Source organism: Leguminivora glycinivorella, chromosome 20, assembly GCF_023078275.1.
Source record: "Leguminivora glycinivorella isolate SPB_JAAS2020 chromosome 20, LegGlyc_1.1, whole genome shotgun sequence".
Lineage (NCBI taxonomy): Eukaryota > Metazoa > Arthropoda > Insecta > Lepidoptera > Tortricidae > Leguminivora > Leguminivora glycinivorella.
Window position 1 is genome coordinate 1,147,701 of NC_062990.1, and position 15,462 is coordinate 1,163,162.

At 37.3% G+C, this 15,462-nt stretch overlaps 1 protein-coding gene across 1 annotated transcript in view; it reads right to left on the reverse strand.

The window, feature by feature from the left end:
• Nucleotides 1–15,462, reverse strand: part of LOC125237030 (protein stum) — a 76,580-nt gene that overhangs the window by 30,544 nt on the left and 30,574 nt on the right. The gene's annotated exons all lie outside the window — the stretch shown is intronic.

The following is a 15,462-nucleotide window of genomic DNA, read 5'->3' on the forward strand; positions in this document are numbered from 1 at the left end:
TAATATATGTACAGAAATTTGACAAAATCTGTTAGCATTTGACGTATTAACCTAAAAGTTTGACGATGGTTATTGGCATTTAAATATTAATAATTAACGTGTATTACAAGTATGGATGAAAAAATTAAAAGTGCCTGTTAGTATGTCTCACCACAGTTTAAATTAGACTACTATGCCAAATTTCAACTCCAACTTACAACATTTGCATTTGCTTGTTTGCTCACAGGCAAGACAGAGGCCGAAAGATGTGAAGTCTCCAACCCGCATTGGGCTAGCGTGGAGACTATATAGCCCGAGCCCTCTCAGACATGAGAGGAGGCCTGTGCCCAGCAGTGGAACGTATATAGGCTAAATTATATTATTTATTTTATTTTTTATATTTTTATATCAAATTACTACTGACCAGTCACTTCACTGATTTCTTCTAAATATTGGTTTTTCGTAAGTAAGTCGTTACGTTCCAATATTTTTATTTTATTAATGCTTTCCAGAGCTTCGAGTTTTTCCTTGTCTTTACACTCTTTTCCTGTTTATGAGATTTAAGTTTTATTATATTCACATACTTAATCAAAGTTATAGGCAAATGTTAGAAGTAGTACTTAAAGTATCAAAATATTAATAGAGCACCAACCTACTATATTGTTTACGACTTGTAAACATTGCAGTTTTTCATTATATGCCGCTTCACGTCGACTTCGCTCTTGGTTGTAATTATTTATTAGCTTAAACAGCAAATTGCGGAACTCGCTTGGTATCGTCATTGTTATAATATTTAAGATTTACCCTTAATAACCCGCGAACAATTTGAATAAGTGACATAAATTGACAGCAGACTTTTAGCCTTTTTTTTAAACCATAGACAATTGGTGATACCACAAGGAAATATCTGTCAACAATATTTGGCTAGCCAGACCTATCTTTGTCACTCCAGCACCTTATAACAAAATAAATGACATGTTCAGATATTTATGAGCCTCTTGGCCGCTTCTTTAACAGATATGTTGATTATAAAATTGTAAGTAGAATTCAGTTTTGCTTTAATTATTCAATGTTTAACCTTTTTTCCAATTTCATTTTTCCTTTAGCCTGTGAATTGACTACGCAAATCTTGGTCATTAAAAATTAAGGTCGTTCAAGTACGAGAATTTTCCAAGATTACGTTTTATTAAAATAAACTATTTGTAAATACTACTCCAAATTCTGTCAATTACTCTTCATTTCCCAAACGCTTGAAACTAAATTGTCATTCAATTAATTCTAATTTCCAAACGAAGTAAAACTACTCGCGAAATAACCCTCGTGTTTTATCAGTTCCACAAACAAATTAAAGACAGCAACTCATTCCGAGCTTTTTATCGCCCACGACAACGACACGATTTATCGTCACGAGTCTCACGACACGATTCACACGATACACAAAATAAACAGAAGAATCTAGGCTATCGTACATATTCGATCAATACTTCTAAGAATCAAGAACCTACTACTGGGTATTTAAGATATCATTGCTGTGAATCACTCGGTATCAACAGTGACGTTTCTTATAACAATTAATAATAAGTAATGCCTTTTTGACAGGGCGTCGGTTATCAAGAATAGTGGCGAAACTCAAAATGAAATGCCATTCGAATTTTAATCTTACCGGTAAGAGTTAGAATATAATGTTAACGTTAGTCACTTATCTCTCTCTCTCTCTCTCTAATCTGTGATAATGTGCAGTAGCATTTCATTTTGAGTTGTGTCACTATTCTTTATAAGCGACGGCCGTATATTCAATTTTTATCGTATCTAAATCTAATATTTGACTTACATAGGTGCACTATACATATAGTACAGGATTGAGGCAGTTGGTTAGAAGTTTCTATGAGCACTTTAAAAAGTTAAGTATTTTAACATCTGTCTCAGTTTATATAATGGATGTGATAAGGTATATGAGAAGGAACATTCATGAATTCAAGATACGTGCTCAATGTAACCCTCGCCATACTAAAAGATCTCTAGATATAATACCGAACGTAAATAGATTAAAACTTACTAAACGCTTGCCAAATGCAGTGGGTTGTTTGCTCTATAATAAATTACCTTACCACATAAAAAATATCAAGCAGGAGGGTTTATTCCGTACACGGCTGAAATCGCTGCTATTATCTTGCACACTGTATAGCGTTAAGGAGTACCTAAATAATGACTACTCTGAATTTGACGTGGTTTTAAATTAAAATAAATAGTAGTAGGTACTCCTATAAACTAAAAGATGTAAATCTTATTGTAATATCTAATGTAAATATGTAGTTGTAGATATGTAGGTACATAATTGCCACATTTGACGATAATTGTATAAAATACCTATAAGTTTGATGTAATACAAATTTATATTGGGTTTTTATAATTAAATAAATTATTCTATTCTATTCTATTCTATTCTATTCTATTCTATTCTATTCTATTCTATTCTATTCTATTCTATTCTATTCTATTCTATTCTATTCTATTCTATTCTATTCTATTCTATTCTATTCTATTCTATTCTATTCTATTCTATTCTATTCTATTCTATTCTATTCTATTCTATTCTATTCTATTCTATTCTATTCTATTCTATTCTATTCTATTCTATTCTATTCTATTCTATGATCAACAGGTAGAGGTACATATATTTCGCTCGGACATAATCAGGATGGGCTAATTTCATTTCGCTTCACCGACGCGACGTTCTGTAGATTAGTGAATTGGGTAAAAACGCAAGAACTAGAAGCGACGAAAGAGTCCGTAAACTACCTTAAAGTACCTGCACATTGAAACACCCCACAACATTAGTTTTAAGTAGGTACAAGTTACCAAATGAGACGATTTAAGAAAATATGTCATATTAGTGCGTTTTCACATTATCCGATCCGATATCGGATGTCGGACCGATATCCCATACATTACAGGCGCCATCTTGGATTTTTCTATTGATATCCTTCCGACATCCGTTATCGGTTCGGATAATGTGAAAACGGTCTTAGTCTTTATTGTTTACCTAATATTTCCTTTACTTTTAATCTGTAAAAAATCGTCCACATATTTTCAAAAAAATGTTTCTGCAATTTATCGTAACGACAAATCGTGGCGTACCTAATCGTGGACGACTACCTAGACTATAAAGCACCTTTTCGGCCGGATGTTATTATGTTCTTTATTTTCTTTGTTACCTTGATTTTCGCCGCCATTTTAGTTACGGCTCACTACAAGTAGTGAGTCAAACATTGATAAGATTTACAAGAGTTAGTGACCTAGTGAGTCAAGTTCGAAAAGTCAAAAGTTATGAGTCAAGTGGCTCAAAAAGTCAAAGTTGATGAGTTGAGTCAGACGTATTGTTTCATAATTATGCTGCGTGGGATTTTGTAGATGGTTTGGTACTTTATGAGTGAAGTCATTATTTTGTTATTTACTGAATAACAAGACATATTTTTCAGTTTTCCAGTGTTATTATTATTATAGAAAAATGTCGGAGTTACCAACGTTTGAAAACTCTAAACACAAAGTCATAAAATACACCTGTATTCCTACAGGAAGTAGGCAGAAAGGCAGAATACATGATCTGCCTCAAGGTACAGTAAGTCTTAGCAATTAAGCAAATTGCGATAACCAGTGACAGGTTGCTAGCGATGCTTGCCTGTCGCTCAAAACCTCAATTGAATCAATATCTAACAGTCGACTTCTACGACACCCACGGGAGGAAAGGGGTGGTAATTTTGAAACTTGTCAACTATTGTTTTACTGTGTTGATGTGTTCGCACATCTGTCAAACGCTCTGACGCTTTTGAGTAAGTACGAAAGTAATTATTCATACATTAGTACCTACATACTTATAGTATATTCTACCATGAAAAGTTTCGTTCGGAACTTCGGATTTTAAGATCGGAACTAAATAAACATAACCTGCGACAACATTATTAATAAGTGTATGTTGTATCACAGTGTTGTGTTGAGCAAGGCTGCCAGAACTCAACGAGGGTGCGGTGTGCTGGTGACGGGAGGACCTACGGAACTAATTTGTTCCGTCTATTGTCCTTTGAGTCGTTGGCAACCCGAACCCTCCTTGGAACTAGTACACTCCCTTTTGCTGTGTAATTAACACAATTTCTAATGGGTTGGCAACGCGCATGTGACACCTTGAGTTGCAGGCGTCTATAGGTTACGGTGACCGCTTTCCATCAGGCGGACCGTATGATTGTTTGCCACCGACGTAGTATTAAAAAAATAGTATAAAAAAATACTTCTTACAGCTACCTACTTACATATGTATATTATTAATTATGTACCTGTGTACTACATCGCATGTAATCCATACAGTTCACAGTTTAATCGTTGTGCTCGCGACGAGTGGCGAGTATCGAGTGACCTCGGGGGGCTAGCGGGGGCGGATCTACGGCGAAATTCGACTGAGGGAAGTTTTCACTGCATCAAAATTTTATTGCACAAAAAGAGCACGTACAAAAGGTGTCATAATAGCTTTTTTTTATACGCACGCGAGGGGCCGGATCTACATCGAAATACGACAGGGAGGTTTTTATTAATTTACAATAAGTAAACTTCATTGGACAAAAAAAGTACAAAAGGTCGCTAATTTCGAATGGCAAATACGCACGAAATTCGACAGAGGGAGGTTTTCGGACCCGCGGCGACACCAGGAAGTTCATATTTTTTGACACATCCAAAATGGGGATTAGGTTTTTTTAAATATCTGTGTTTATCGCTTTCTTACTGTGGATAAACCGTGGCTGGTTCTATTTATGTTTATTTTACTAATCAAAAATTCCGTTTTCTTTGCCCTTAAATTCTAAATATATGTGAGTGTGCACGGAAAACGTCCCAGTTTGTCGATTCCTATAAAGCCGCTCTGTCAGTTTATTCATGTAAATCTCGCCTTAATGGTAACCGACAAAGTGGGACGTTTTACTGAACACACTCACATATATTATGTATTTTTTTAATCTTTTACAATCTTAGTAAAGTAAAAGTACTAGGTCAATGTCAGACTATAAATAAAAGCTTTAATTAATTAAACGGCTTATTAAACGAGAAAGTGAACAAGATGTTTATTTAACCAATTATGCCGATTATAGTAACATTATGCAGTTATTTATTAGTCGATTGCCCGTGAAAAGCGATAATTCAACTAAATGGTACTTGAGCTATATAATAGAGCTATCACTATTGACTTATATATCACGTCGTATGGACGTGGCTTACGGGCCTCAAAAGTGGTCTCAGTAACTCCTGCGCAAGAAAGCGAGCGAAGCGTGCAACTAATCGCACGCGCGATATTTACTCATCAGCCAATCGCTTTGTAGCGTTCCACCGAATCGTATAATAGTAATAATATGTGACATTATCTGGGTAAAGGGATCTTATTGTTATTATCGATGGCGCTTACGGCGTTATGTGCGATGTTTGTGTACAAATACGACGCTGCGGGACGTAAGCGCCACCGACAATAAGGTCCCTTTACCCAGATAACGTCACACTCAGAGGAAAAAATTCTAGAGAGGACAAGCCGCGCGCGGCCTGGTCGCAGATGTAGGCCCATTGGGCCTACACCGCCGCCAGTTCGCCGTCCGCTGTCATCGAGTGTACACGCGCGCTGTTCACCGACGAAAAACGAGTTTTATCCAAAATGCCGAAGTGTGCAATAATAACTTGCAAACATCGCAGTGACCTGAATAATTTCCAAGCCGATAGGATAACATTTCATAGGTAAGTACTATTTATTTCCTTTTATTTCACATAAAACACGAATTCAACGTAATACTCCGAGTTGTACCATGTAACCTTACGTTTGCTTGTGCTTTAAAACGTTAATTATACATTGCGGCTACACAAGGAACATATTGTAAACAGTGTAGTGTTTTGCGCCGCAATGAACGGTGTACAAAACGATTCACTCAGTGAGACATTTTTCTCGGAAACGAGGCGAGGCGTTCCCGCTATTTATCGTTGTGTGCGTGCGCGATCGCGCTCGCTTATCGTTCGCATGTACACAACCATTGAAATGATGCGCGTGTATTGCGCAATAGGAGCGTCCAGCTACAAGTGTGTGTGGATTAGGTGTGTGCGTGCATTATCTTTACAATTACTGGTGCTTTGTGTGGGTTGCGCAGACCTTGCGACAGGCGTATTCTATACAAATCGCCCGGCATGACCTATCTCCCGAAATCTGTGACGTCACATATAGTCGTACGAGTATGTTCAGTCGAAATTATATGAATGCCTTGTCTTTACTTTTGAAATCTTTGTCATCACCTTGGTGGAGACGCTCGAGTGAACAGTTTTTTGATATGAAACGAATTGCGCGTGATTAGTTTATTGGTCGGTTAGTCTCGGCTGTGAATATTAAAAGTACAAGTACCTACCTCTTAGAACCTAGTAGCCTAATTATGTGTTATGATTTTAAAAACTTATTTTATGTATAGCCGGTTGTTTTTACAGGGAAGTAGCCGAAATAGGTACTTTAGAACAAATATATAGAAACTTGCATCTCAAAAGTAGCTTTTAAGCCAGCGGTAAAGTTTTTTTTATATTAACCTGTAAGAGTAGAGTTACTTGACTATACCTAGATATTTTTCTGGCACGAACGTCAAGGTGAAGTGCTTGACAAAATAAAAACATCGACAATCCTTTTATCGATAAAATAGCCTTACATAAGGTTAATAATTACCCCTAATAATAACCTCTAAAATCTTGAATTATTATGTAAGAACTTATGTAAACTATTAGAATATGGTTCGTTTTATTATTATTGTCCATTTATTTTCAAACGTGTGACATTTGTATAAAACATTAATGTTATATAGGTACACCTAAATTCAAGTCACTTCTAGGTTTCATTATAGACAGCGGGCTGCAGTGGGAAGCGCACATTGATCAGCTGTGCGCCAAGCTTGGGAGCGCATGCTACGCGCTGAAGCGACTAGCAAGTACCGCGACCAGGGATGTCGTCAGGAGTTGCTATTTTGCCACAGTGCACGCGTACGTATATCACGTACGGAACCGAACTGTGGGCCACGGCAGCGGACTGGCATAGGGTATTCGTATTCCAGAAGCGAGCCGTTCGAGCAATAGCCGGTGTGCCCGACGACGTATCTGCTCGCGAGTATTTTGGACAGCTTGGGATACTGACATTACCATCTTTATTAATACAACAAGTGGCAATATTTACTTATAACAATAGCGCACAGTTTGAAACAAAACAAACAAACACAAAATACAGTCTGCGCAGCATTAAAAACGCGGGCCAGCTGGTCCCCGCCCCCCACAGGCTCGCGAAATTCAAACGGTCCGTCCACGTCCTCGGCCCCTTAGTGTACGGCAAGCTACCAGTCACCGTCAGAGATGCACCTTCCTCACATGTATTTAAAGGCAGGCTTAAACGATGGCTACTACATGCACAGTTTTACGACATAAATGAATTGTTAAATAAGTAGACTAATTCATACATATATATATATATATATATAAAATTTTGATACGTACAATGTACATACATAATAATTATACAGGCGGGTGGGTGGGACAGTACTCTCTACCTCTGGCTTGCCTTGGCTGGCCGTCCAGAGTGGAGTCGTTAGGGCTACATGCCCCAGGGGTGGAAGTGAAAATTTGCATAAGACGCAAGTTGGTGCAGTGGCTTCACAGCCACTGGGCAGAAAGCGGTGTACACCTCTCGACACCCTTGAGTTCTCACACCGGTGTTGCCCTTGAGCCATCTTGGATGTCGCTTTTTGTGGGGGCCCATCTTGTGGGGACGAGTCACCGTCTGCCGGAAATAAAATTGGATACCGTTTTATTAGGCAGGCGTCCGGTTTTTTATCCATAGCCCAGTATTTAGTCCATCACTTTCATCAAAATTTTAGATTCCATTAACTCTCAAATAGTCCTTACACCCTGGCGGGTGTTGCCTCTGTGTGTGTCCCATGATACGGGCAAGGGCAACATCCGCTCGGTGTACCCCTTACATTTCATTAAAGTGTCGAAAGGGCCTCTACGTGTTGGCTTCGGCCCCGCGCACGCCTCCCAAAGGTCCGGAATACCATTGTTCCGTGATGGGAAAGACATACAATTATAATAATAATAAGTAGAATAGTACTAAAATGTAAAAATGGAAACTGACCTATAACTGATGTTATTAATAAATATTTTCTTTTCATTTTCTTTTCTTTTCTTTTCAAGCCTATATTCCCTAAGCAGATGAAACTCTACTCAAAATCCTGTGCCACGGCAATAATTAATGACATAATTATAATAATTAATATCGGAAGGAAGTCACTAGTGTCACTTCGTTCGTGCTAGAAAAATATCTAGGTATAGACTTGACAAATGTAATATTTTTGGTAGCCGTTGACCACGAACGCTGTAAAGAGTTCGAAACGTCGGGATGAATTTTAAATTCATTATACGCGATTTAATCCGTTTCCATAGTTTTATTTCATGATTTTTGGTAGATATAAACTTAGTCGCCAGCGTTATCGAAAAGAAAGTTCGCTCTGCAAAGCGACAATTTCTTTCGCTCCCGTCAACCCCTTAGCGTCAACCTCAAGGACCCAGCCTTGGTCGCCGAATTACAATAATGTGTGTGAAAACTATTGTTTGCGACGCAAACGGGCTAAATTATAGATAATTTTGGTTTTCGCGGTCAAAATGGCTTTATTGTGGACATGTGAAGGATAGATTGTCAATCAAGTCAACAGAACAATTGTTTTTCCTTAATTTAGTCACGACAATCATCGACGAAACATCAGCGAAAATTAATTCCCATTGAAAATTTAAATTTCGCGCCATTTTTTTGTGCCAAGGTTTGGTTGACCGTCTACATATTTTGTATAGGCAAAGAGGATCGAGTATTATAGAGAGTTACTGTCGAAGTAAAATGTGTAATCACACTGCATAGACTGCCATCTCTCGACACAGGCTTAGAACTTTTGAACCTCAGTTTTGACAATTTGGCCCATATTCTTAGCTTGATATGTGTTAAAATGTCAAATATTAACATTAGCGCCATCTAGCTGAGCGTACCCCAAAGGTGTAATGCCATCTAGGCCACTGTACCTTTTTCTGTATGGTACTGAGGTACGTTTTTTTCTTAGACTTTATTTGTCTATACGGAGTTATAATTATATGTCTTTGGTATACCAATTGGAACCCTAGGCCACTGTAGAACTATGCCATAGTTATTAAATTATACCATAACCACCCCCATAGTGACGTTATAAATCAGATTGTAAGAAATCTCTTACTGCTTGTCATTTTGACATGGTTGTATGTAGAGTGGCCTAGGGTTCCAATTGGTTGACTGTACTTCAGGAGGTCGATATCTGATTTTATTATAGACTGACTGATCAATAGATAGACAAACGTGACATGTCTTTATCATTTGCGTGTCCCTGTTTAAAAAAAAATTGTCGCTCAGTTATGAACTTAGTCAAATCCGTGTAACGTCATATTTTGTTTAACACATTTAATTATATTTCATGTCTCTTTGTAATTCTTGGGTCAGATGTAAATTTTATGCTTAAAGTTGTTTTTTCACGGCATTTGTGTGAAGGTCGTTTATAATTTGATTTTAATATTAGAAAATACGACATTTATTTACATTATGATTAATGATCGTAAAAAATAAGTGTTCTTCTCTAGTGCCCAGCGTTGGAATCGAACAAGCTCCTCTGCGTTCGCGGCAGATGCCTGTGACCCTCGGACACCCAGGCTTGGAAAGCATTTTTTTCAGTTCCTACCTTTATAATATGCAGTTCTTCTAGTATAGTAAGTACTGGTAGCTTAGCGGTAAGAGCATAATTACGACTTTCGATCCGGAGGTACGTGTTCGAACTCCGGCTTGTACCAATGAGTTTTTAGGAACTTATGTGCAAAATTTAATTTGCTATTTGCCAGTCGCATTTCGTCGAAGGAAAACATAGTAAAATAAGGCCTACTTAGCCTTGGTTGGAAGGTCAGATGGCAGTCGTTTTCGTAAAACTAGTGCCTTTTTTATACTACGTCGGTGACAAACAAGCATACGGTCCGCCTGGTGGAAAGCGGTCACCGCTTGGAATCATTCAAAAATGAAATTCTACATAGTTTGTCTATAATACCATTTTCGCATTATGACTGTAATCATTTGTATCAAGATGTTTTCAATGTAATTCTTAATCAATTTAATAACAATTTCAAAGTGAAATCTATTAGTGGGTCAAAAGTTAAAACAAAGTTTAGTGAATGGGCTACTGTAGGTATTCACAAAAGTAGAAAAAGACTTTATGAACTTTATGGTGAGAGAGAGCTGAACAAGAATTCAGAATTCCTGGACTATGTAAGAAACTACTCAAGAATCTTCAAGAAAGTGTGTTTAACTGCCAAGAAAAACTTTATTAGTTCTAAATTGAAAGTGTCGGACAACAAAGTGAAAACAACTTGGAGTATTATAAATAAAGAAGCTGGTAAATGTAAATCACGCGATTGTCAAGTCAACATTGTATCAGATAATCAACAAATAGTGTCGAACAGCGATGTTGCCTCGGCATTCGAAGATTATTTCTCAAATATAGCCGTTAACACCACAAAATGTTTACATTCTTCTGCGGCTCAAGCCCATTCATTACTTTGTGCTAATGTTAAGAAATGTAATAATTCATTTGAATTTAGTCAAGTAGACTCTGTAAATATTGTTAAAACATTCAAGTCACTCAATTTAAAGAAAACGGAAGACTTATGGGGAACATCAGTTAAAGTAATTAGTCATGTCATAGATATAATAGCACCTTACTTGGCCGTAATATATAATATTTCAATTTCACAAGGCACCTTTCCAGATCTTATGAAATGTAGCAAAGTCATACCGCTTTTTAAATCGGGTGATTCGAGTGATATAACCAATTTCCGTCCCATATCAATACTTCCTGTACTAAGTAAAGTCTTTGAGAAGCTAATGTTAAATGATCTACTGGGACACTTCAACAGACATAGATTACTTACAAGCAAACAGTTCGGTTTCACAAGGGGCCGTTCCACGACCGATGCTGCTTCGGTACTCATTAAACATATATATAATTTTTGGGAAAATTCTTGTGATGCAATTGGCATATTTTGTGATCTTTCAAAAGCCTTTGATTGTGTGGATCATGGAACGCTCATTTTGAAATTAGAACACTATGGTTTGTCTATAAATGCCCTAAACTTTATGTCTTCTTACCTTAGCAATAGAACACAAACAGTAGTTGTTAACAAAACTCGCTCTAGCGGGACTGTAGTCCAATTAGGAGTGCCACAAGGCTCAATTTTAGGTCCATTCCTGTTTTTGGTTTATATAAATGATTTGCCATGTATAGTGAAAAACTTTTGTGAAATAGTACTTTTTGCTGATGATACATCACTGCTTTTTAATGTTGACCGAAAATCTACGGATTACAATGTAATTAATAGCACGTTAGCTGATGTACTGCAGTGGTTTACTGTCAACAATTTACTTCTTAATTCTAAGAAAACCAAATGTATTCGATTTTCTCTGCCGAATGTTAAACCAATCGATACAAAAATACTTTTGAATGATGAATGCTTAGAGATGGTAGATACAACACTGTTTCTTGGTTTAACATTGGACAAAAATCTACAATGGAGTCCTCATATAAAGAAACTAGCAAGCAAATTAAGTTCAGCCGCATACGCCGTTAGGAGAATCAGGCAACTGACTAATGTTGAGACAGCTCGCCTAGTGTATCATAGTTATTTTCACAGTGTAATGTCATACGGTATTCTGGTTTGGGGCAAAGCAGCTGACATACAGACTATCTTTGTATTACAAAAGAGAGCCATTCGTTCTATTTACAACTTAGGAACACGTGAATCAGTAAGAGAACTCTTCAAAGAAATTAATATCTTAACTGTAGCTTCCCAATACATTTATGATAGTATAATTTATGTTGTTAAGAATTTAGACTGTTTCACTAAGAATTCTGATATCCATAATTATAACACTAGAAACAAAAATAAGCTTGCCATAAAGAAGTTTCGTGTCCGTAAAGTACAGAAGTCATTTGTTGGGCAATGCATTCATTTTTATAATAAGTTACCTGACACTGCTTTGAGATTACCCCTCCCAGCTCTTAAGAACTACTTAAAAAAATCATTGATGTTAAAGGCTTATTACAGAGTCGAGGACTATTTGACAGACAAACATGCATGGCCCGAACCAGAAACTACAAAAAACGAATAGCAATTAAAATAATTGTATTATGTATAGAGGACACAGTTCAGATAAGAAAGCACATCAAATATTTTATATTTTATGTTGTGTAGGTAAATTACATATTTAATGATATTGAGATTCGTATTATCTTTTTCTTCTATGACAATTTGATATGTTTTCTCTGAAGAAGAACGACGTATTATTAAGCAATAATATAATTTATTGAAATTGATTTCCATAGAGTACCTAGTCTGTTCATATTCTTTGATGAATACTTTTGCATGTTAAACTGTATGTTGTTATTTAATGCATGTTAATTATAAGATGTAATGTTTTGAAAAGAAGTTGCCCGCCGAGTTTCTTGCCGGTCCCATAGTGGATACCCCCCTCCCAACTGAGGGGGGACTGAAATCTTCTCGAGGCTGAGGCGTAGGGTTAGAGCCGGCGTAGCTTTATTTGACGTGCGGTCACCGTAACCTATGGACGCCTGCAACTCAAGGTCACATGCGCGTTGCCAACCCATTAGAAACTTGTACACATTAAAGGAGTGTACAAGTTCCAAGGAGGGTTTGCCAAATTTAGTGAAATAAACAAATAAATGTCATTTTTTCTTATAAAAAATAACACCACGTAAAAATATTTGGGTAAAATATGACCTTTGCCACTTCCAGGCTGTGAAGCAGCGCCATCTAATTTTATACCTAAAAGGCCCATAATGAAAAATGAAAACTAAATGAATTATTTATTTTTCAAGTAGGCATATTACAATGTGCATATGAACGTCAAATAAAGCTACGCCGGCTCTGCGCCTCAGCCTCGAGAAGATTTCAGTCCCCCCCGTTGGGAGGGGGGTATCCACTATGGGTACACTTTTTTGATTTTTTGTATGGACTTTGACAGTCCCGGTATTTAATTGTCCTTGGTATAGCTTTTTGTGTAAAGAACTACATATAATACCTAAAATAAAGTTAATTTTTTAAAAGTGGAAAATGTCTGCCTTGGGTGAGACTTGAACTCACGGCCTCTGGATCGATACTCCAGCGCTCTGCCAACTGAGCCACCAAGACTTCAACTAAGCCAGCGAAATTTTCCACTACTAAGGTCAATGGGACCCGTAGCGACATCTACCGTAAGAGTGTTAAACTTCTTAAACGGCAACCGGAGTTCCAAGTCATATTGGAAATTCACCAGTTACGATGCGCTAACCATGCTAAATTTTAACTTCTGATTAGCAGAAACGTCTGCAATCGATGCCGTTAGGCTTAGAAGGCAAGGCAGACATTTTCCACTTTTAAATTTATTCTAAGCCTAACGGCATCGATTGCAGACGTTTCTGCTAATCAGAAGTTAAAATAAAGTTTAACTAAAATCATTGAATTTGTATTATCCATTGTGGTAGGCTGGTGTACGTACTAAACGCGTAAGTAGGGCTGCGGTTACGTACACGTGGACTTTCGCCCGCTACGCGTTGGTGCACACGAGCGGGGCATAGGCGGTAGCGGGAGCGGTAAACCTGTATGGTTCTGTTATTTCAGGCCGTTTTCACATTATCCGATCCGATATCGGATGTCGGAAGGATTTCAATAGAAAAAAATCCAAGATGGCGCCTGTAATGTATGGGATATCGGATCGACATCCGATATCGGATCGGATAATGTGAAAACGCACTTAGGGGGCCCTGATTGACAATCGTTTGGGCTACAGGCGTAATCCCATAGACTTGTTAGTAAACTTAAAAACTATCCCTACTTTATATTAGTCACAATAATAACAAAAATTAATTAAATTACAATATAAGTTAAATTAAATTCTACTCATAGATTAAATTAGAAATAATAAATAACATTACATTTATTATAGGTAGTTCATTTTACTAAATTAGGCTCATGGAATTTGTTCCAGCGTCTCATGAGACGTGACGTCAGCGAAACGCTATTCAGTCTATTTAATTGACGAGTGGTCTACCGCAGTCGGTAGCGACCCTGCTTGCTAAGTCGATGGTCCTGAATTCGAATCCCGGTAGGGCATTTATTAGTATGATGAGCACAGACATTTGTTCCTAAGTCATGGACGTTTCCTATGTTTATAAATATGTATTTATGTATATAAGTATGTATGTATATCGTCACCTAGCACCCATATTACAAGCTTTGCTTAGTTTGGCTTGATTTCTGTAAGGGATCCCCCGGTAAAAGGCTGTCTCTTGTGACTTGGACCAAGCATTGAACGACTAAACGGTTCAGTGACAATTATAGCCCTCCGCGCACCGAGCATGCGGGTTGTGGACCTGCTGGGTGTTGCACTGTGATATATTGGAGACAATGAACTAGAAACACTATTGAATATTGTCTAAAACTCAAAAATTGACAACAAAACACCAATAGAGCAAGAGAAAGATGAGTTAAATAAATACATTTGAACTCACCACAAGGAATATTATTTTTATGAGCGTTTGATGATGAAGCTAAAATCCGTCGAAAGTTCGACTCTAAAATTTCCAAAAATGCTGTTTTGACACAGAAAAATATCGAGGGTTTACCGATGAAACCCGATAAATCAAGATAATTTGGCCTTGAAATAACAACATTGTGTAAATTGCACATCTACCAAGTTCGAATTTCAAAAACCAGATTGCTCAACTTATCGGGTTTCACCAGTAAACCCTAGATATATAGATCGCTGCTCGACCAACCAAACACAAAACATGAATTTGACAAACAGTTGAATAAAAAAAAAATGCGTATGATTTTTAACTAAACTGTGTCGTGGAAATTTTGCATTTGAACTAAATGTTGCAGAAACCAATTTACCCAAACCAGAAACAAAAATTTTGGTCCCATTAAAACACTTTGTAAACCTACCTAGAGTTTGACTCGCCTAGACTGTCGTTGTCGTTGTCGTTGGAAATCAACGACATAAGTACACATCATAAATATTTATGACAGTTCGCCTTAGACCAAAGACATATATAACTCGGTATAGACAGATAAAGTCTAAGAAAAAAACGTAGCTCAGTACCATACAGAAAAAGGTACGGTGGCCTAGATGGCATTACACCTTTGGGGTACGCTCAGCTAGATGGCGCTAATATTAATATTTGACATTTTAACACATATCAAGCTAAGAATATGGGCCAAATTGTCAAAACTGAGGTCCAAAAGTTTTAAGCCTAAGTCAAGAGATGGCAGTCTATGCACTGTGATTACACATTTTACTTCGACAGTAACTCTATAGTACTCGAT